This window comes from Felis catus, chromosome A1 (assembly GCF_018350175.1).
Source record: "Felis catus isolate Fca126 chromosome A1, F.catus_Fca126_mat1.0, whole genome shotgun sequence".
NCBI lineage: Eukaryota > Metazoa > Chordata > Mammalia > Carnivora > Felidae > Felis > Felis catus.
Genome location: NC_058368.1, coordinates 31,879,710 through 31,902,362, shown reverse-complemented (window position 1 = coordinate 31,902,362; position 22,653 = coordinate 31,879,710). Strand labels below are relative to the sequence as shown.

Here is a 22,653-nt window from a genome sequence, read left to right as displayed (position 1 = left end):
AGAGTTCCCTAGCCAAATGAGGGTAACGATTTTATTCATCTACGGAAACACCTTGCAATATACAGTACTTACACTGAAAGCTAAAGTGGTAAAACTGCATGGAAGAAGTACCTATTCTTTTTTCAATTCAATAGGCATTAATTGATGTCCTAAGATTAATAATAAATATTTGTTAAAAACGATAGGAGGTACTATAAGAGGGGGAAAAAAAGGGGGGGATGAACAAATTATAGATGATACTTTTGGCAAAGCTGCTAAGCATGAGCTGCAGACACGACAACCAGGTAGAAAAGTCCAAAAATACGAACGGAAATTGAGAGTTAAAATTCAAGACAGTTGAAGCACTAACATATATGGTTTTGTTTTCTGTTTGTTTTAGGTTAGATCTAGAGAATTTCTCCAAAACAAATGTATAAAACAATCACCTGTTCAAGGATCAAAATGTTTTTTGGATGGTGGAACATATGATATTTGAGAGCAACAAAATATAACAGAATATAATTAAATCTGATTGCCAAAGGATTTAATATCCACTCCCTTCACCGTGTGTGTGTGTGTGTGTGTGTGTGTGTGTGTGTGTGTGTAATTTCAGCTTTATTTTGTAGGCAATGGAGAGTTACAAAAATGTCATTAGCAAACTTAACAACATCATGATGACTACTTCTTAAAAGAGGTTAAAGCACTGATTCTCAAACTGTGGTTCCTGGACCCGTGGCATCAGCATCACTTGGGAACGTTTTGGAAATGCCTACTCTTGGGCATTGGTACAAACCTACTGAATCAAAACTCTAAAAGTGGAGCCCAGCACTCTATTTTAAAGGTAGAGCCCACCATTCACATAATTCTGATGCTCACTCAAGTTTGAAAGTCATTGGGTTAATCAAAAGAGATGCGTTGAGGATAATCTTAAATTGTCTGAACTGTTTTTTGGGAAGGTACTGATTTTATTAATTTGACATAGGACATATAGTAGACAGAACAAATTTGGGGAAGGAAAACTTAAAAAAATAGTAGTATACATTGTTTAGCCTTAGGTAATAGTGTGATATCCACATGGAGATGGCCAGGAACATATTGGAAGAGAGAATCTGAAAGTCAAAATAGGATCAAATTTTAAAATATAGGAGTCTACACATATATTTAGAAGTGAACAGCTATCCATCAGTTTATATAAATTTGCTACAGAATATTATAAAGAAAACAGAAAAGCTAAGTGGAGACTGAAGAATATCTATATATCATGGCTTGGCAGAAGAGGTAAATGTAATGGAAGTAAGAATTTCTATGTCATCTTTAAAGGTTAGAGGAGATGAAGAAATGCTGGGTAAAAATGTAAGATATACTGGATACATGAGAAGAAAGTGATTTTTTTGACTGAGAAATTACAAGCTCGAAGTAAAATGAGTGGAAAAATTAGGATCATTTATTTTTAAAGAAAACTACTGTATGGGCTGGAGAACATGAGTTTGGAGTGGATTCAATTGTCACTCATCAATTTTTCTAGAAATACCAAGCAAACCTGGTTATCAATCCACGAGATTGAGAGGGTGAGTCGGTAAAATCAAATGCTCAGAAAACCTACTGTTTGACCCAAACCTAAAATTTTAGACTTCCCAATACTCTTATATATCTTGGACTGAAATCAACTAAAAATGAATCAAGGACACTTCAGTTTGGTTTCACATGAACACTTGAAATTCTTCTTACGTCTCTTAAGATAATAGTCTCCACTGTGTTCACTGTATGTTCATACATTAACACCTTGCTGTAGCACTTATTTTTACCTGGCACCTTTCCTTTAGATTTGATGGTAACATTTCACTTTTTCAATATACACCTGAAACATACTTTCTAAGGATCTGCCTGTTGTACTTATCTTCACATTCTCTCTGCTATTTTCAATAGAAATGTGCATTATCTTTAGCACCAAAGATATAAATCCCTGGAACTGATAGACCTATCACAGGGACAATTCCTTCATTAAGGATGCCTATAATAACACTGTTCATTATTTATAACATAGGAATGGAAGCAAGTCAAGTGAAGAGAAATCCTAATTACAAAAGAGTTATATAATTGTGATTGTTGTTGAAGTCAAATGACAATTTAGTCAATTTTAAAAATTAATATTTTGGACACCTGGGTGGCTCAGTTGGTTAAGCATCCAACTTAGGCTCAGGTCATGATTTCAGTTTGTGAGTTCAAGCCCCATGCCGGGCTCTGTGCTGACAGTTTGGGGCCTGGAGCCTGCTTTAGATTCTGTCTCTCTCTCTCTCTCTCTCTCTACCCCTCCTCACTCACCCTCTGTCTTCTCTCTCAAAAATAAATAAAACAGTTAACAAATTAAGATTTATACTTTGAAGAGAGAAAGGTTTTGGCCACAGTTGAGTATAGTAGGAGAGTAATAACTCTGAGAATAAAGTTTAGTAAGGGCAGCACAAGAACATTTACTAATCCTTAAGTTCCAAAAAGATGATAGCACAGAGATAGAGAATGTAATTGTCAGCTGTATAGTACTTAGATGTACCAGAGCATATGAAGAAGTGTCTTACAGATAAGTGGATAATGACAGGGAGGTAGGCGAGAGATTGGCATGTCCCATGTTAAGTATTTTGCAGAAAGAGTAATTATTAGGAAAGAGCGATGGAACAGTGGCTTGGTTATAAGTAGTGAAAAAAGAGTCACTCCTGTAAATTTCCGATACCCAGGATCTTGAGGATGACATCTTGCTACAAAAGAGGAAAGTGACAGGCATGGATTCACCACCTTCAACTCTATTTTCCATATTTGAATAATTCCAATTTACTCTTCAAGTCTTAACATATTTTGGCTCTCCCTGGAAGGCTCCCTGTTCACTACCTCCCTCAGAAACATCCAACTAATTTAGGTCTTCTTCTCTGTTTCTTCCTCTTTTCTTTTAAAGTTTATGTATTTATGAGAGAGAGAGAGAGAGAGAGAGCAGGGGAAGGGCCGAGAGAGAGAGACACACACAGAATCCAAAGCAGGATCCAGGTTCTGAGTCATCAACACAGAACCCCACATGGGACTGGAACTCACAAACCACAAGATCATGACCTGTGCCGAAATCAAGTCAGACACTTAACAGACTGAGTCACCCAGGCACGCCATCTTCTCTGTATATTCTTTTTTTTTTTTTAATTTTTTTTAATGTTTATTTATTTTTGAGACAGAGACAGAGCATGAGCAGGGAAGGGGCAGAGAGAGAGGGAGACACAGAATGTGAAGCAGGCTCCAGGCTCTGAGCTGTCAGCACAGAGCCCGACGCGGGGCTCGAACTCACGGAGTGTGAGATCATGACCGGAGCCGAAGTCGGACGCTCAACCGACTGAGCCACCCAGGCGCCCCTTCTCTGTATATTCTTGACAACTTATGTTGTCTACATCAACGGTGTCCCTGGCATCTAGTCTAGGTTTGGAACATGGTATATAATAAATAAATATTTGTTAAATTATTGAAATAATTTTTCACTGTAAGTCTCTTTATCAGATTTCAAAATGGTTTAGTAATGCAAAACCTGCAGATAAAGGATATATGTAAATAAAGTCAATCAATTTTGTTCTGTAGTTTAAAAATTACTTTGCATTTTTTGGCACACTATAAGAAGATAGGAAGGAACAATAAGTATTGGCCTAATGATTTAATTATATGAAATCACACAAACATATTGCTTTTCCTAAATCTGATTTCATTTTTTTAAAAAATTTGTGATAAACAGTAAGATACATTCTCTTCAAAGATAAACAGATATACTGTACACAACAAAGTAAATGTAACTGGATAAGAAATTGTCTACTGTTAGAAATGTATTTCTATATTTGAGAAGAAAAGGAAAATCAGAATTAAAACATTTGTGTATAGCTAAGGCCTAAGTGGGGTACTCTAATACATAGGATTTCAAATACATTCATTCACTGCACTTGGCAATGATGGAAACATAAGATGTGCTGGAAAAAAATTCTTCACTGTATATCAAAAATCACATAAACATGACACTTCCAAAAAACTGCTTAGATGCTTTTCCAGAATAATAAAAGTTCTTAAAGTAAGAATATAAAATATATAAGTCAAAGGAAAATTCTCAATGGAAATTGCCTGCAAACCTGACAAAGGCAGACAGAAATAGTTTACAAAAACAGTTGGAGTTAATAGATCGCTGATTTTTCTTCATGATTCAGAAATAGTCAATGCAGAATTTTTTAGGCTTTTAAAAGAATTTTACTTTAGGGGCACCTGGGTGGTTCAGTCGGTTAAGCGACTCACTCTTGATCTCAGCTCAGGTCATGATCTCACAGTTCATGAGATAGAGCCCCAGCATTGAGCTGTGTGCTGACAGTGTGGAGCCTGCTTGGGATTCTTTCCCTCCCTCTCTCTCTGTCCCTCCCCCGTTGCATGCATTTGTGTGCTCCCTCTCAAAATAAATAAACACTTAAAATTGTTATAATAATCAAAAATAAAATAATGACACTTTGTTAATTTTGCTGTCATTTTAGATCAAATTTCCTTGATGTCAATTCTGCCATGGCTTCTGAAGGTTTTCTTGTCAAAAGTGAGAATACTTACAAGGTCAAATAAATATGGCACAAAAAATTAGAATGATTCATTCACAAAACTGTAGAGTCTTGGATCTGAACATAATCTTGATCACCCAGTTTATACATATCGTTTTAAAAGTGAAGAGGCTTAAGAACCAATAATGTGTAGAGCTGTGTTCGTGACAAATACTCAGGTATTGAACTGCTGGTAAAATTGGATCAGGACCTCATTTTCCTAACTTTCATGGTAGTGCTTCTTCTGTTATAGCATGGTTTCTATTACTTATAAATATAACACAGCAGACAAATATTGTATCTAAATTAACAAATAGAAAATAAAATGTAAGAGATTCCCATGAAAACTAATACCCCAAATTGTTATATAAAGTATTTTAAATAAAGTTTTAAAAGTATCTCTGAAAAAAGAAAGAAATGTTGTCTAGCATACACATAAGTTTTGAAGGTATACAGTAGAAATACATTCTGACCTATCAAATTGCTAAAAAATAATCTAGAAAAATGGGCATAAAGCCACCTTTTGGACTTTGATATTTTTTTCTTCATTTGATACTTAATTTTGAAGTGCATTAATTCCATCAAAGTTTACACAACCGTAAATAAGAAAGTGCTAAGTTAAAAATACAGTCAAGAAATAGGAAAAAAGTTTCAACTTAGTGCATCACTAGTAGTTCATCAAAGAGGGAATAATTCAAAAAGCATTCACTGAGAGATAAAAACCAAAGCAATAATAGTATCAGTAATGACAACAACCCCTACCACTTCTAGGATGGTAAAGTAGATATACTTTTTACTACTCCCTCTTGCTAAATACAACTGTGAACAACAGTGATTATACTAAAACACAACAAAACAACTCTTGAAAGTGGAAAGAATAAAGCAGACCATCAAGGCAGCCTGAGACAGAGTAGCTATGTGATTGTGAGTTTGGGGGGATTTCTTTCTGTGTCACATACGCAAAGCTAGGAGCCGAAGAAGCCACAACCCACAAATGACAACGAATACAGACCTACACACAAGCAACACAGGCCTGCTCTCTCTAGGTTGAAACAAAAACAAAAACAAACAAACAAAAAAACAAACAAGGAAGAGTACAGCCTAACAAGGCAGAAAACTAGAAAAGGAAAAAAAAAATCTGGTGAAAGTCATCACCTTGCTTATAGGGGGAAAACCATTAGAAATGCTGTGGCTATTATTCATAAGAAAACATGGAAGTCAAAAGGAAGTGGCGCAAGAATTTTCAAGTGCTCAGAGAATTGTCAGCCCAGAATCCTACACCCAGTGAAAATATCTCTCAGCATGCTTCAGGAACAGAAGCCTATCTTTAAAATCACTAGGCAAAATTTTATCTCAAAAAAGCATTACCTGGTTAACTTGTAGGGTTAATTTCCTCGTATTCCAGCACGTTCATTGTGCCACCTGACCTATGGCAGCTGATAGCCGAACGTGAGGCTCCAGGCGCGCAACAGAGCCCCACCCCTGGCATCTTCCCGGGGAGCCCTACGCGAGTTGGCAAGCGGCGAGGAGCTCCAGGAGGCCTGGCGAAGTAGTCACGTGGCTGCCGCCGCCGCGCAAGGGACGCCGGGGAAGTCCCAGCCAGTCCCCTCGCTTTAAGCTTTACGGCAGCTGAGGGTGGGGGCCGGAAGGGGGAACAGAGGAGCTGATGAAGGGAGGGGCTTCCAGTAGAGGGCGCCCCGCCCACCTACCCCTATTGGTTCTGTCTGTCCCCTCCCTTCCTATTTTCCTCCCGCCTGACCAGGGAGGACTTCCCGCGGGAGGCCTCAGCAGCCTCACATCCCCGCCAGAGCCTGAGGCTCTTTGCCCGCTTCCCGCGCACAATGCTGCCCTGGGTCCAACAACGTTCCTCAGTCGCCAAGCACTGGGAACTAACGACGTGACTATTTATGGCACTGCTGCAGGCCATGTCTGAGCCAGGTTCTGTTCACAGGCTAAGCCCCAACGGAAGGAAGAATAGCCCCCACCCCCACCCCACCCCCTTCCACCCGTCTGTACGGGCTCCTTGGCCTACAACAGGAGTTAGGGAAGACAAGGAGTGGCAATGCGTCAGCCTCTCTGGGACATTGCCAACCCACACCGTGGTTGACTGTGAGCAAGCTCTTGGGAACTTGAGAGGAAGGGAGTGCACATGTCTGCGCCAGCCTCAGCGCCACTTAGCATTCCTGATCACCTGCTAGAAAGGACCACTGGGCAATGTCCTATGCCTCCCTCCCTTTGAATGTCCTTCTGCCCCCTAGCTCCCTCCCAACACCTTAACTCTGCACTCCATGCCCAATCCGTCCTGCACCACTCTAAGTGTAGGTACCCCCCTCACAGGCGGGGAAAAAAAAAAACCCAGAAAAACCAGGTGCACAGCCCCATCTTGGTCCCCTGACATTCAATCCACAAACAGGAGAGAACAAAAAAAAAAAAAAGACACAGAGTGTTTAATCCTCCATTAGATTGTAAATTTTATATTTGCTCTGCACATGTGTGTGCTCTGTAAGAGTATATGTTCTGTATCAACAAAACCTGGCAATGTGCCTGTCACCTATTAGGAGCTCAATGAACATTAGTTGAACAAGAACTTATTTAGATATGCCTTTGTCTCAACAGAACTTCACATTTAAACGATGGGTATAAACCACAGGTATTTTCATTGCCACTGGGACTGACACCTAAAACTGTCTGCCATCAAGAGGGTTGTTTGTTCCAAAGGATGCTGCAAATGTTTGTTACCTGTTACTTTATAACCTGCATACTTTATATGCATAATATTGGAGTTTCAAAATTATCTTTCCAGATAAATTAGTCCATTAGATAACTAAACTGAGTAACAACAACTGTGACAGGCATTCTGCTGGGGGTTGAGTTACAGCAAGAATTAGAGTCACAGTGGGAATTAAAATAACACTACCCTTGCCTTCATGGAGATGATGACCTTCTTCTGACAGGGATAGAATGAATCTGAGTTTTACAAACAATAAAATATGTGCAGTCTCAGACTTCTCATGTCTTTGTATCATCGTATTCAATGCGTTACCTCTTTTAGTATTATTCCTTAGAGTAGAAATAACCATATTTGAAATTTGATTTTCATTGTATTTTCATTGTATAGAGTTTAGGATGCCTTGCATCTCTTGTGCTCACTATCGTCCATCCTCCCTTATTTTATGACTGGGACTTGTTCAGTATGGTGTCTTTGAAATTATACAGAAACACTGCCAAGTACAGAAGACTTAGCAGAGCATTTACCCATCATCCCTAAATTGTTTTTCAGAATAATAATTACTATGTATATCATAAATGCTGAAAAATCATAGTCTAACCTTTTACCCTGAAATTATCAGTGCGAAGTTTTAAATGGTAAACCCCTGACTCAAGTATACATTGATCAATGGAGAAAATCTCTTCAAAAACACATATGCCTTTAATGATTGTGTAGACTTTGCCGGTATTTCAGATTTAAGATTTTGGTCTGTTTGCCTGGACTCAGGCAACTTCATCTACAGTATGTTAGTGAGATAATTACACATCTTTGGAGCTTCTCCCATTCTACTTTGCATTTATTATTACTTACAGTACTCCGTGTTGAAACATCATAGTTCTAAAGGGGTGGGTCTGAGAATTACATTAGCCTGGATTTAGATTCAGGTTACATGATTTAGTAATTTACAAAAATTGCTGAAAAAAACCTTAACTTCCCTTTCTCTAATCTTCATTTCCCTCATCTAGAAAGATAGTAGTTGTTATATTTCATCTAATCTAAAACACCATTTGTTGCAAGGGATGCTTTACTTATCATCAAAAAAGAATAGATGCTAACAAATAAATGTGACAAAGGAACAGTTGGTAAGATAGATTCTAATTTCAGAGATGTGCTTCCTAAAAAATTACAACATCAGACATTTCACATGTTTGTTAAATAATACAATATAATATATGTAAAATATATAACATGTTTCCTTAGAACTTTTGAAAGTTTCTGATTCACCTTCAGTGGGGCTCTTATTATAGTGGTTTAGGTGATCAAATTAAATGTGGTTTATAAGCCAAGGGTCTTACAAATCCATGGTCAATTCTCTTGCTTATTGTTGCATTATACGATCAGAATCTATATTTACTCAAGCACTGCTATTAATCTGTCTTGTGATTTTAGAGAAGTAACTTAATTTTCTTGACTCAATTTATTAATTAGTAAAATGGCAATACAAGCTTGTAAACATATTAAGTTTAAAATATACAGTAGATTCTAAAATAATTTCCAAATATAATATGTTAAGTAGTAGTGGAAAGAATGCCTAAAGCAAATGAAATCTATGTAGCATTGTTAATTCAAAAAACATTTTGCCTGTGTAAGTGCCACTGAATGAGGAATCCTCTCAAGAGAAAGACAAAGCAAAAAGCTTGAAAAATCCTCTCATTCTTTATAGGTAAAATCTCCAGAGCAGTGGTTTGGGCAGATGGGAAATTTTTACTCCCTGTGCTCTATCTGTTCAGTTGATAAAAAGAGGACTTTGATCTCTGAGACTGTCAATCCAGCTCTTTTTATGAAAAAATTTGCTTAAAGTAAACAGTAAAAGTAGCAAAGCAGTTATTAAAATTCCACCCCAATTGGCTATGCTCCCAGTTCCAAAACCCAAAACATAATGCCCACTGATTATTCAGATTATGTTTAAAGCTTTGTGTGTGTGTTAAAAAAAAATACGCTACTATAAATAACTGATCTAGTTGAGAAAATTACAAATCTTCTCTTTCAAATTCTAATCATATTAGATGAGTTAAAGTAAGATCCAGTAAAAATCCTTTCAGTGACATTTCTATTGATACAAGCTCTAAGTACTAAATTCTGAGCTGCATCCAGCCACTAGAGTTTTGTGCATAACACTATGAAGTATTACACTTGAGCTTAAAATCACTGGCTGTCAATCACCTGAAAAGCACAGTGATCTGTATAATTCATATATATATGAATATACATATATGAATATATATATTTAAATTTGATATGTTAATCTATTCACTGAGGCAGTTTTTTCCTTAGTCTCCTTCAGACCTATTTCATTTTTTGCTGTTGTTGATGTTGTTTTAAGAGATGCCCACTGGGATTTTTAAAAAAAATTGCCAATATATAATGAAATAAAACCTCCACCTAAGACATCTGTTTGACAACCTTGTTAGAAATAACTATGTACTAGATATACTAAGTCTCATCATTTCAGTTTTTGCTATTTAGAGACGATGGAGAAGATAAAAACTACATTTCTTAGTCTCTGTTGCAGCAAAGGTTCTAGAAATAAATGAAGTGAATTCACGTTTTTGACTTTCAGAAGGCAGATGTGGAGCGGGAGCCACCTTGATGCTGTTTCAGCTGGTAACAAGGCCATGAGAAGTGAGCATTTAGAAGTATCCAGACTCAGCATTGCAGGCTCTTCGGACATCTCGAGGCAGAGCTGCTGCTGTGAATATGGCAGCAGAAGTAGCATCCTCACTTGTGAATAGTACCATGCTTTTAAGTCCCCTGTATTGAATTTCTTTCGTGGAAAATACCTTAAATGGTTTCTATTTTTTTCACTAATTCCTGACCGCAAACCTGTAAATGGAGAGTCCTTCTAATTTTTAAAGCATTTTCCTAACATATGTAGGCATTAAGAGAATATTAAAGATTGCTGATATATGTATTAGCATCAAGAATGAAAGAGTAATAAACCTAAGGAATCATTTATATGTTTCAGAGGAATTAATACTACTATGTAACTATGAAAAATTTATTTGTGGTTAAATAATGTAGCACAGTTTTTGACCCAAAGCTAATCATGTCAGTTCAGAGGTAGAGAGATTATACTACGAAGTCATTTAGATTAAATTGCAAAAACTAAGATCCAAAGATTGATATGACTGTCTTAATATTACACAGTGTCACAGACATTAATAAAACATATTTCCTAACTTTTCTTAAGACTCACTGTGACTTTATAAAGATCCCCAACTTTGGGGTTTCGCTCACTTTAGTTAAAAAAGAAGAAGGAATAGGCAAAGAGCATGGAAATATTTAATAATTTAATTAATATGCAAAGTACTCATTAAACTTCTACTAGATGAGAGTCATTTTGATAGGTGTTTTATTAAAAATAAAAACTGAAAGCAAATGAGTTATAGGAATAATTCTAAAAATTGTCAGAAAGATAACAGTTAAAACTCATAGGGGGAAAAAGAAAAAAGAAATGATAAAAAAATCGAACTAATGGAAATTGAAAACAAGAAAAATAGAGAATATAAACAAAACTAGCAGTTGATTCTTTACAAAGAAAAAGGTGGAGATCTGAAAATAATTATTGGATAAAACCATGCAAGAAATGAAATACAGACAAAATAAAAAATAGCTACAGACAACTGAGATTTAAAAAAATAACTTTGTGTTGAACAAACAGGGACAGTGCTCACTTTACATAACAGTGCAGGACCATAAAAATGACTGCAAGCTGAAACCATGCAAAGCAAGCTGAGGAATCAGGGGGAAATTAACCATAGTTCTATGACCTTTCAAAGTATCATTAAAAAATTTAAAATTCTCTATGGTCAATTATTAATATGCAGAAAATTTTTTAAATAGAAAAATTATTATATTTTAGTTCACTGTAATTTAAAATACATTGAGATATAAAGTATTTTATTTCTTTGTAAAAAGTTATGACAGAAAAAAAAAGTTATGACAGGAACTTTGATCATTGATTACCTTCTAATACTCATTCAATAATTTACAATGTGGGAGAACATTTTTTCCTTACTTTGGCAAATTGTTATGCTCATTTTTTAAAAAATTGTTTTCAATGTTTATTTATTTTTGAGAGACAGGGAGAGACAGAGCACGAAAGGGGGAGGGGCAGGGAGACAGAGAGAGAGACACACAGATTCCGAAGCAGGCTCCAGGCTCTGAGCTGTCAGCATGGAGCCCAACATGGGGCTGGAACTCTCGAACCGCGAGACCATGACCTGAGTCAAAGTCAGACACTTAACCCACTGAGCCACCCAGGTGTCCCTGTTATGTTCATTTGTAAGTTTGGATCAGATTCTAACATCTCATCCTTTGCATTTTCAATGTTGTGGAATATCTCTGAGAGTTCTGCTAATAGGAAGTTTTCTATGGTGCTACTTCTAAGACATCTTCATGTTTTTTGTCACAATCACTTTCCTCATTTATGTAGATTAATTTAATTTTCATTAAATTCCTGTGCCTGCATCTCTAATCTCTGGAAGAGTGACACTATCAATATCCCCAAGGTCAGTGATTTCTTTTAGAATGATTCCATTTATATTCAATTTAAGTTTCACTTTTATCACTATCATTTTCCACGTTTTTACTGCACTTATACATATTAACTCCTTTGTTCAATGTCTGTTTTGTAAAATGTCACTTGGGTTTATCACTGGAAGGCAAGAAGGTAACACAACCACATATTTTGCTGTCTGTTTGAGAAATGAATAAATGTACCAGTCACTAATAGATTTGGGGGAAAAAAGTGATGATTGATCACAAATAGTATTATGCATATTACTTATGCAATGATATATAAATTGAGGAGCAAGCAGCAAAGTTCATGCTTTATGCATGAAGTTAATATACCAAGTATATGCCATAACTGAAATTCGAACTGTGGGAACTGGTGTTATATAACTAAATCCTGGTAAATAAAATTTGCACATATAAGAAGCATTCAACATGATACTTCCTGCATAAATTAATCAATTTGAAAATTTGGACAAGAAACAATAAAACATTTGTATAGACCAATAGGTATTAAAGAAATTAAAACTGCATTCAAAGCTCCACGACCAGATGCTTTTACAATTGTGTAAGACACCTGCTTTCATGTTGTAACCAAAAGTACAACAAAACAAAAATCATAGGTTTTTTTATGCAACTAGGAAAGAACATTAGATCCAAGGAAATCTTGATGGACTGAATTACAAAAAGAAGCAAAGCAAACTGTATAGAGGTAAGCAGAGAATGGCAGTGCTCTTCTACCTTGCCGTGCACCTGCTCTGGGTATGGGCTGGCCTTGTATAGACAGAGAGACATTACAGGTTGTTAAGAGAAACAGGATTTTGTTTTCAGAAATTACTGAAGAAAAATAAAAGCATCTGTACACACACAAACTTAGTTGTATTAACAAAAACTGGAAATAACTCAAGTGATCACTAATAGTGGAATGAATAAACAAATTGCAGTATATCCATCCTATTGAATGTTATTAGCAATGGAAGGAATGGGCTAGAGATGCATACAATGATATGTGTACAAAATAATTTTGTTGAATGAAAGTAGTCACAAACAAATGGCTTCATACAATCATACAAATCATCATACTGTGTGATTCCATTTAAAGAAAGTTCTAGAAAATGCAAACTACTCCACTGTGACAGAAAGCAGATCAATGCCTAGGAATGGCAGAACAGAATAGTCACTAATGGATGACAGTGGCACATAAGGAAAAACTTTGGGAGGTAAATGATATGCTTATTCAATTGTACAGTTCAAATATATAGCAGTGTACCGTACATCAACAATACTTCAATGATCTGTTTAAAATGTACACTAAGCTTGTAAAGAGCAGAATGAGTCCTATATTAGCACACTATCCATGAAAATTAAAATTAATTTCAAAAGAATAACACCCAATTTGCAGTAACATAAGTAATACTGAGACACAACACATTAAAATGATTGCTTATAAGAAGAATGGTGTAAAAAATGTAATTAGTAAGTATACATCCATAAGTATACAAGTATGCAAGAGGTTATCTTACAGACCAATACGACAATTATGATGAAGTTAAGAACATAGTTTACTCAATTCAAGGTGCAAAATTTTAAAAGAAAGAACAATGGCCCTTATATAAATATTTCTTCCTAATTCTAAAAATGTTTATTCTTCCCAAATGTTTTTATGCTGATGAGCATTAAGTAGTTCATAATTCATTTAAAATTTTTTAAGTTTATTTATTTCTTTTGAGAGAGACAGAGACAGTGCAAGTGGGGGAGGGGCAGAGAGTGAGAAGGAGACAGAGAATCCCAAACAGGCTCCTCACTGTCAGCGCAGAGTCTGATGTGGGGCTCAAACTCACGAAACCATGAGATCATGACCTGAGCTGAAACCAAGAGTCAGATGCTTAACCGACTGAGCCATCCAGGCACCCCTAAAGTATTTAATAATTTATTTAAAATTCGTTCAGCAAATATTTATTGACTGCCTCATAGGTAATGGCACTAGGCTGAGGTCAGTGGTGCATGGAATCCTTGTGGTTCTTGCTCATACTGAGATTCTATTTGAGTGTAAAAAGCAGATAGTAAATGCATTCTTTCCTGTTTCCAGACCTTCTTACTCATGCTATTCCTTCTGCCTGGAGCTGCATTTCTTTTGCTTTTTGCATAGGCTGATAACTGTGATCTCTCTGGTTTTGATTGAAACATCTCCTCAAAGACAGTGATGCCAGTCTAAATAACATAACCTACTGCTTCTTCTTGCTTTTTGTCTCCAGTACTTCACCTATTTGCTTTCTTACCTGCCCTCTTAACTTTACTGCAAACTCCACAGGGGAATTACATATTTGCTAACATACACTACCCAGTGCCTTAGAAACTGGCACACAGCATGTATACAATGGATTTTTAAAATAAATGTATGACATATATCTCAACATGTAATGTTAAATTGGTATTAATAAACTAATCAAAAAGGAATAAAAAGTATTTGGGGTTTTCAACAATGGTGGAGAAAATAGTACAGTGGTCAAGGAACTATTGGGGGAAGCATACATTTGTTTTCAAGATGGGATAATCCCTGACAAACGTACATTTTCCAAATTCAAGGTAGGTTTGAGGGGGAAAAAATATTGTAAAAGGTTAAAGGACACAACATAAAGAAAATGCAATAAGTGCCATGACAGACAGGAGATTTTCTCTTCATCATATCACATAATAGACTGTTATCTGCTGTTCTTACTGGTGAGGATAAAACTCCTAAATGAGGCAATGCCTAGATACAGAACCAAGAAACTCTCCCACACAGATATTTTGATATTCTTGTAACTTTGAGATTCCTAGAATTTTAAAAGTACAACCACATGCCAAGTACTTCACAGATTAAATATGCATTAGGTTAGAGATATTTATGATTAAATTCTGCAACATGAATCTATAGACTGAACAAAAATACGCCCCTATGGACACATTCCGACCAAGTGTCTCTAAATGCCTATTTTCTTAGTTCCTGCACAAATAAAATTGCCAAAAATTCTAATTTTGTGTACAGTGATTGTGACCACTAAAGGTTGTGAATTTTATTTTAATGTATTTTTATTATACGCTAGCAACTGGGTCTCTAAATGTGGCAGTCAGATTTGATTTTCAAAAAGAGCATAACAAATTCTTATGTAAATTTTAATGTTAGAAAAATCGATCATAGTCATTCTACATGCAACTATTAAAGATTCATGCACATAATAAAAGTAAATAGATCTATTTGAAAATTAGATATATGAAAAGGCTAAATAAATAATGAGTGTGTGCATATATACATAGACACCCACATTCACACTTATATCCAATCTATATCAAATCAGTTTTTGTTCACCAGAAAATTCTGTTTTATTAGAAAATAAATAAAAATAAAGATTTAACACGCTGATAGAAAGATAGGTAATTTTTAAAAATCTAAAAATCAAACAGTGAAAAGTACATTTGCTGCACAGGGTAACTGCTTTGATTCTTAAAACAATCAAATAAACTCTAAGAACTAACAGATAAATATCACATAAAATTTCTATTTAATACTTGATATTATTATAATGAGTCATAATTATAACTTAATTCCAACATATAAAGCTTTAAAAAATGTTTATTTTCAGAGAGAGAGAGAAAGAGAGAGAGCATGTGTGAGCAGGGGAGGGGCAGAGAAAGAGGGAGAGAGAATCCCAAGCAGCTCCACATTGTCAGCACAGAGCCCGAAGCAGGGCTCAAACCCATGAACTGTGACATTATGATCTCAACCAAAATCAAGAGTCAGACGCTTAACCGACTGAGCCACCCATGCGCCCCCCCCCCAACATATAGAACTTTTAAAAATCACTGGGAACAATTGATAAAAGATAGATCTCTAACCCTACTAGTCTTGAATTGGCTTTACTTCACGAAGATAAATGAGACAATCATGAAAATTTTGGAATAATAAAATATATAGATACGTATTTTTCATAAAGAGTTAGATTTTTTAATCATTCTTTTGACAGCAAAATCTTAAGAGTTTCATATGGCTTAAAGGCATGCACGTTTATCTATCCTGTGTAGCTGCCACATTTTAATTGAGACATATGGGAAGTTTCTGATTGGGTACTTAATAGTCCTAACAGCTTGCTATTCTAGAGAAATTCAATTACAGTAAATAAAGCAGTGTTAGTAGCCTAGCACTGGTACTACCTGAACGACTGGCAGAGAGATACTGCATTTTACAAAATGAATACTTAATGATTTTCATTTCATAAAGATGAAAAGATATATCTCAACAGTATCAATTTGCATTATAATAAATGCTGCCCTTAAAGGTGGGTGAGTTGGAGAGGAAACGAGATAATTTTATACTTATTTCAATATAAACAAATAACTGATAGTTTGGAAAGTAAAATGTTCCCTATGTTTCGTCTTATTTCCAAAATGCACTTTGAAAGATTTGGCCTAATAACAAGGGCTGAGAGTAAAAAAAAAATATCCAGATTCAAGCATTCAGAACAACAACTTACTTATTTTATATTTAAAGAAATCTGGATATAAGTAGGCAGAAATAACTGGTGTAGTAGGCATGAAATAAGAATTTTAATTTCCTCTACGTAGGCAGATTACTTGGCAGAGAAAATAGCCTTTGGTGGGAGGTTAAAGGTAGGTGTAGCCCCCCATATCAAAAAATAAGAAGGATACCAACAAATAAGGAATAAGCATAATTCAACAATGTAAGGTTTCTTGATACTAGACTTGGAACAGAAATTGAATATGAAAAGAAATCATAACGTCAGACCTCAAAAACACTGCTGTCAGGCATGAGCACAGTTTGGAATATACACTCACATTTTTTATCTATTTCCTTATATTGCAAATTTCTTAAATATAGGAACTGTGCCTTATTTACTCTTATGATTCCAGAACTTTATGATGCTTTCTATCCAGGCATTAGGAGGTACTGAAAATATTTCTGATTGCTTTAAATTATCTATGCCATCTGGGTAATATAATTTTGACTGTAATAAACTTTCCATCCAGAATTAAATATTCATTTATGTAAGTACTGAAGTATTTAGCTTGGGATACCGACTAGCATTTGTTGAACATCCCTCCTCTATCACTGATGCATTATTGATTCATTCATGTTACCAACTCATTGGGTGGGCATTGATCTAGGGGAAGCAAAAGATTACAAAGCAAGTGAAACTCTTGTAGAGCTTATGTTGTAGTGGAACAACCACACATTTAAGAAATTATATGTTGGTGATGATGAGTAAAGCAGGATTATTGATTAAAAAAATGATTGAAGGATGCTTGTTTAAGAAAGATTGTTGGAGAAGACTTCACTGATGAGGTAATGTTTGAGCAGAGGCCTGAATGAAGTGAGGACACAAGCAACATGAGATAACATTAAGACCAGGTGCTCCAGAGTGAGAGTTAATTTGGCACGTTTTTGGGGAAAATCAAGAAGACAGGAGTGGCTGGAGCCAAGAGAACAATGGAAAGAAATCTGGGGAATGAGGTCAGAGACTTTGGGGGTGGGCATGTTAATCCTTATTCCAAATATAACTTTGGTGTAATTTTAACACCAGTGTTGTATTTCCTTTGAAACTGAACATATCATGAAGTCAAATAAAAGCTAGAATTCTTGAGTCAAAACAGTCTGTCCTCCAGGGCACCTGGGTGGCTCAATCGGTTAAGCGTCTGACTTCGGCTCAGGTCGTGATCTCACAGTTTGTGAGTTAAAGCCCCACGTTAAGCTCTGTGCTGACAGCTCAGAGCCTGAAGCCTGCTTTGGGTTCTGTGTCTCCCTCTATCTCTGCTCTTCCCCTGCTCTTCCTCTGTCTCTGTTTTCCTCAAAAATAAATGAATATTAAAAAAAATTTTTTTAAAGTCTGTCCTCTCTATTTCAGAACATTGTAGGGAACAAAGTACTGGAGAAAAATAAGAGTCTTTATAATGTTAGTTTCCTAACACAAGATTTTTGCACAATATGCTGTTGAAGCACACAAGTAGGGATACTTAACCCAGCTGGAGAAAGAAACATATTTATTTCATGTGTTGGTTTAAAGAAAACTGAAAAATAGAGTTCCATTGCAAAAACTCCCACTAAACACCATCAATATATTATGATAAACAAAAAATATTTAAAAAAATTCAAGAAAACTATTTTATCATGTTTAAAAGTTTTCATACAAGAAATTTGAGGAATTTCTGTATACTCTTACCATAATGCAATGAAATTTATAATGAAAAATTTTAATGTAGAATTATGCTAAAAAATCATAGCTAATAGCACACTGGAAAGGTAAATAGAAAATGCATTTAATGCTTAAGAAATGTTTACAAATATGTAAAGCAATCAACACTCCAATGGAAAATGTACACATGGCAGTAATAGGCTATTCATAGGAAATAGATGACTAGCTTATAATGGCTTATAAAATTATCACCTCATTCATAAAAATAAACACAAAGTTAAATGACAATGATTTATCTCTTCTACATGTTGTATTGCAGAGGTTACGAAGTTTTAATGTAGAGAAATGGCAAGGTAATTTTCATAAGACTTCATGGCAATGCAAACTGGTCTAAGCTCTTGTTGAGGTAAACTTGGTGTTATTTCCTAAAATTAAGTAATTTCATTTCTAAATATTTATATCACTGCTATATTAATGCATGCACTGAATTGGTAGTTAACTAGTATGTTCATTTCAGAATAAATTATACTATTATAAAATATCATAAAAGAAAATTTTATATTCATCAACATAGAATCTTTAAAATAATAGTATTTTTTAATTTTTTTTTTATGTTTAGTGAGAGCGAGAGAGAATGCGGTTGGAGGAGAGGGCAAGAGGGAGAGAAAGAGCGAGAGAGAAAGAGAGAAAACATCCCAAGCAAGCTCCATGCTCAGCACAGAGTCTGCCATAGGACTCAATCTGACAACCGCAGGATCATGACCTGAGCCAAATCAAGAGTCGGACGCTCAACCAACTGAACACAATAAGATTTGCTAAATAGCAATTGAAAACAATGTGATTGATGTTTATAGTCCAAGAAAGAAAGTACTCCAAGAAATATTGCAAAGTAAATAAACCAAATGTTTGGTACCTATTTGTCTTCAGTAGATACATAAATAATATATGAGACAAATAATTACAAATGGAATAACAATTTTCTTTCAGAATAGGAAAGAGATTATGGATTGTAGTTAAAGGTTAGGAATGGAAGCAGAGATCTGGAGTAGGAAGGATGTTCACCTTTTATTAAAACCCTTTTGTATCTAATTTTTTCAGCCTATAAATTAGTTGCACTTTCATAATAACATTTATGGGAAGCAAAATGCAAGACTCAGTGATTTCAGGAATAAGTGAAATTCTCAAAATGATTAGTGTTTCTCGTGTATTTGTGGTATAGATGACAAGGCGGAGGTGAGGTCCCTGTCAGAAAAAATAATGCGTATAGGTGTTTGTAGAAAAGAAGTTTGAAAAGGGATATGGTTAATTTATTAACGCATTTTTTCAAATTATTTATATTAAAAACAGAAATTTCTACTTTTTAATTTTTCCCTAATTCATCCTCTATGAATTATCACTGCATTTCAGATATATTGGGAAAAATGTCAAAATTATTTGCTTAACCTACAATATCCACTTATTTAATCCTTCAATGAAGATTTATTCAGTGCCTAAATATGGCAGGCAGGCATTCTTCTAGGTACTAATATACAATGATGAATAAAAATACATAAAACCCCTGCCTTCAAGGAACTTCTAATGAGAAGAAAAGAAATAAACAAGCATATTAATAATATTGTCATATATCAATATGGAGAATGGAAAATTTTAATATGTGAAAAGTATAAATTATTTCAAGAGAATAAAGGGCAGAGTAGTCAGAGAAAACCTCTCTAATGTTTCACCATTCATGTAGAAACTTAAAAGAACTGAGGGAGGAGGGTTCCAAGTAGATGGAAAACCAATACAATGGTCATGAAGCAGGAAGCTGCTTTTGTGTCATGATCTAAGAATAACAAGGAAGGCATTGTAGGTTGAACACAGTGGACGAGAAGAGAAGTAAAAGATTAAGTTAAATAGATAGGTTTGAGCTAGAATACTTTTGCTTTTATACATCTTAATAAAGTCGTAACAAGGTAATATAAAGTGCTTATGCAAGGATTTCTTAAGAATGTTTAACCCATGGTGCAAATGTATAAGAAACTATGGATTCCTTAATGATTTGTTAAAGGAGAGAACTTCCTTTCATATTTCTTTCCTTTGTACCTTCTCCTCCTTCTCCCTCTCCCCGCCTCCTCCGTCTCTTCCTCCTCCTCCTCCTCCTCCTCCTTTTTCTTCTTCTTTTCTCTCTCTCTCTCTCTCTCTCTCTCTCTCTCTCTCTCTCTCTCTCTCCCTAACTGGCAAAAATATAGCTAAGCTCCAAAAATTTTAAAATGCCTCAAGCTCCAGGGAGCCTGGGTGGCTCAATTGGTTGAGCGACAGACTTTGGCTCAGGTCATGATCTCGCGGTTTTGAGTTTGAGCCCCACGTTGGGCTCTGTATGGACAGCTCAGAGCCTGGAGCCTGCTTTGGATTCTGTGTCTCCCTGTCTCTCGGTCCCTCCCCTGCTCTCGCTCTGTGTCTCTCTGTCTCTCAATAATAAATAAACGTTAAAAAAATTTAAATGCCTCAAGTTTCTGATAAGTCATTAAAATCTCAGTTGAGAATAGTACATTTCAGGGAAGATTGCATGAAAGATATAGATTTCATTCTCTTTATTTTACTTTATAGTGCATGCTCTTACACTGTACAAATTCAGGAGACACTGGATATTTAGGTCATAATTTGTTGACCAACAACAGAATTCCTTTTATAAAATTCAAGTTGCTTATGTTGTGCATCAATGTGGTGGAATATACATTTTTCTCTTTACAGAAAACCTTGAGGAAAACTCCAATCATATCCTGTTCCCCCAAGTAATCTATTTCTCCTGATAAACTTTTGTTGTTGTTGCTTTTAATCTTATGTCATTTTTAATTATTTGACTGATAAGTTTTCTCTTTTTGATTTGTTCTTCAAAGGATAAATCTGCAAACCCAAAACCTGTATAAATAAAATCCTTATTTTTAATAATTTTAGGCTTATTCATTTCTTCACGTTTTCCTAGTGTTATTTTCATTTTCTCCTTCTCCCCACTTTTAACTCATTTTATAATGAGTTAATGAAAGGTGACTTTCTGAAACAAATCTGGGCAAGAGTAAAATATCTTAATTAAATCTATAAAATATTTATATATATATATAAAATATAACAAAATATATTTGTTAAATAACAAATTAAATATATATAAGGTTACCTAAAAAATTACCATAATTGCAATGGCATTTACTACTTAGGATTTCCAACCAAATATCTATAAAAATTAAATTTAGACAAATAACTTTATTAGAAACAGTTAATAAGCACTTCTCAGTAGTCAAGGGACTGCCTTTATTACAGATACATAAAAATCAAAATGTTATTTATTTTATATATCTCAGTTGCTTATTAAACAATATGAGAAAACAAATACATTAATAAGAATCATCTAATGAATTCGAAGAGATATCATTCTGTCAAAGAAAATAATGAAGGTATTTCCTTACTTACTTTGTATTTAGTATCCTTCATAATAGTATCTGAATATTCTCTAAAAGCTATATCTTTTAACCTTTCAAACACCTTTTTAACAAGCCTAACCATTGCCTGAAAACGTTAGCCCTTTTTGGCTTCTTGATCTTTCCTGAACCTTTCTTCAGTCCCCACCTCTTCATGTTCCTCAGGTCTTTCTTTTTCCCCAGAGTTGTAAAATCCCTCATCTATGGGGTAAATTCTACCTATCCTTCAAACTTTTTCTTTAAGTTTTTTTTTTTAAGTTTATTTATTTCAAGAGAGAAAGAGAGCACGAGGATGGAGGGGAAGAGAGAGAGAGAATTCCAAGCAGGCTCTGTACTGTCAGCGTAGAGTCCAATGTGAGGCTTGAACTCATGGACTATGAGATCATGACCTGAGACAAAATCGAGAGTCAGACGCTTAACTAACTGAGCCACCCAGGTGCCCCAAAATTCTACCTATCCTTCAAACTCAAAGGTCCAATACAAAGGTCATGGTTTTGAAGTCTTGAAAAATTACTTTCTGCTTTCTAACTCCATCCACAGAAAACCACTCCCAATTTATACATTAGAGTATGTACTTAATAACTACTGGGTTTTTTAAATCAAAATATCTGTGAACCTCTAAATGCATCTAATAGCTATTGTTATATATGTTGTTTATTTGGTAAAATGCTCTGTCATCCCATCCCTAGCACTACTTGAAGGCTTACTGAAGTGTTAAAGTTATCAACAGTTCATAGCCTGGTGCCCGGTACAGGGAAATGTGCAATGCATGCTATACTGAATTGAATTAAATCCCCCATACATGAAAAAAATGAAAGCACAGAGGGAAGTAATCTGTTTGTATTAAGAAACAATATACTGAACCTCAAGTTTTTAAAATTTAGTAATTTTCTCCTATATTATTACAGAATTCTACCATGCCAGGACAAGCAAATAAGCAGAAAATTCCCCTTTTATTAACCTCTCCTCCACATTTATTTAAAAGCAAATTAACCTGCTATTGTCGAAACTAATAAAGTCTCAAAAATCTCAGTTTGAACTACAAAATAACTGATGACTTTGCATATAGGAACTGTTGTCAACTTGGAAACAAGAAATTTAGTTTTGTCTTTGGAGACACCAGTACTTAATCAAGACAGAGCTTACTAATCAATTCA

At 35.1% G+C, this 22,653-nt stretch overlaps 1 long non-coding RNA gene across 3 annotated transcripts in view; it reads right to left on the bottom strand.

The window, feature by feature from the left end:
- Positions 1 to 6,209, bottom strand: part of LOC109498249 — a 193,805-nt gene extending 187,596 nt beyond the window's left edge. For all 3 annotated transcript variants that reach the window (XR_006595306.1, XR_002154971.3, XR_006595302.1), the window contains exon 1: positions 5,937 to 6,209. This is a non-coding gene — a long non-coding RNA (uncharacterized LOC109498249). The remainder of the gene's footprint in view (positions 1 to 5,936) is intronic.
- Positions 6,210 to 22,653: the final 16,444 nt, after the last annotated feature.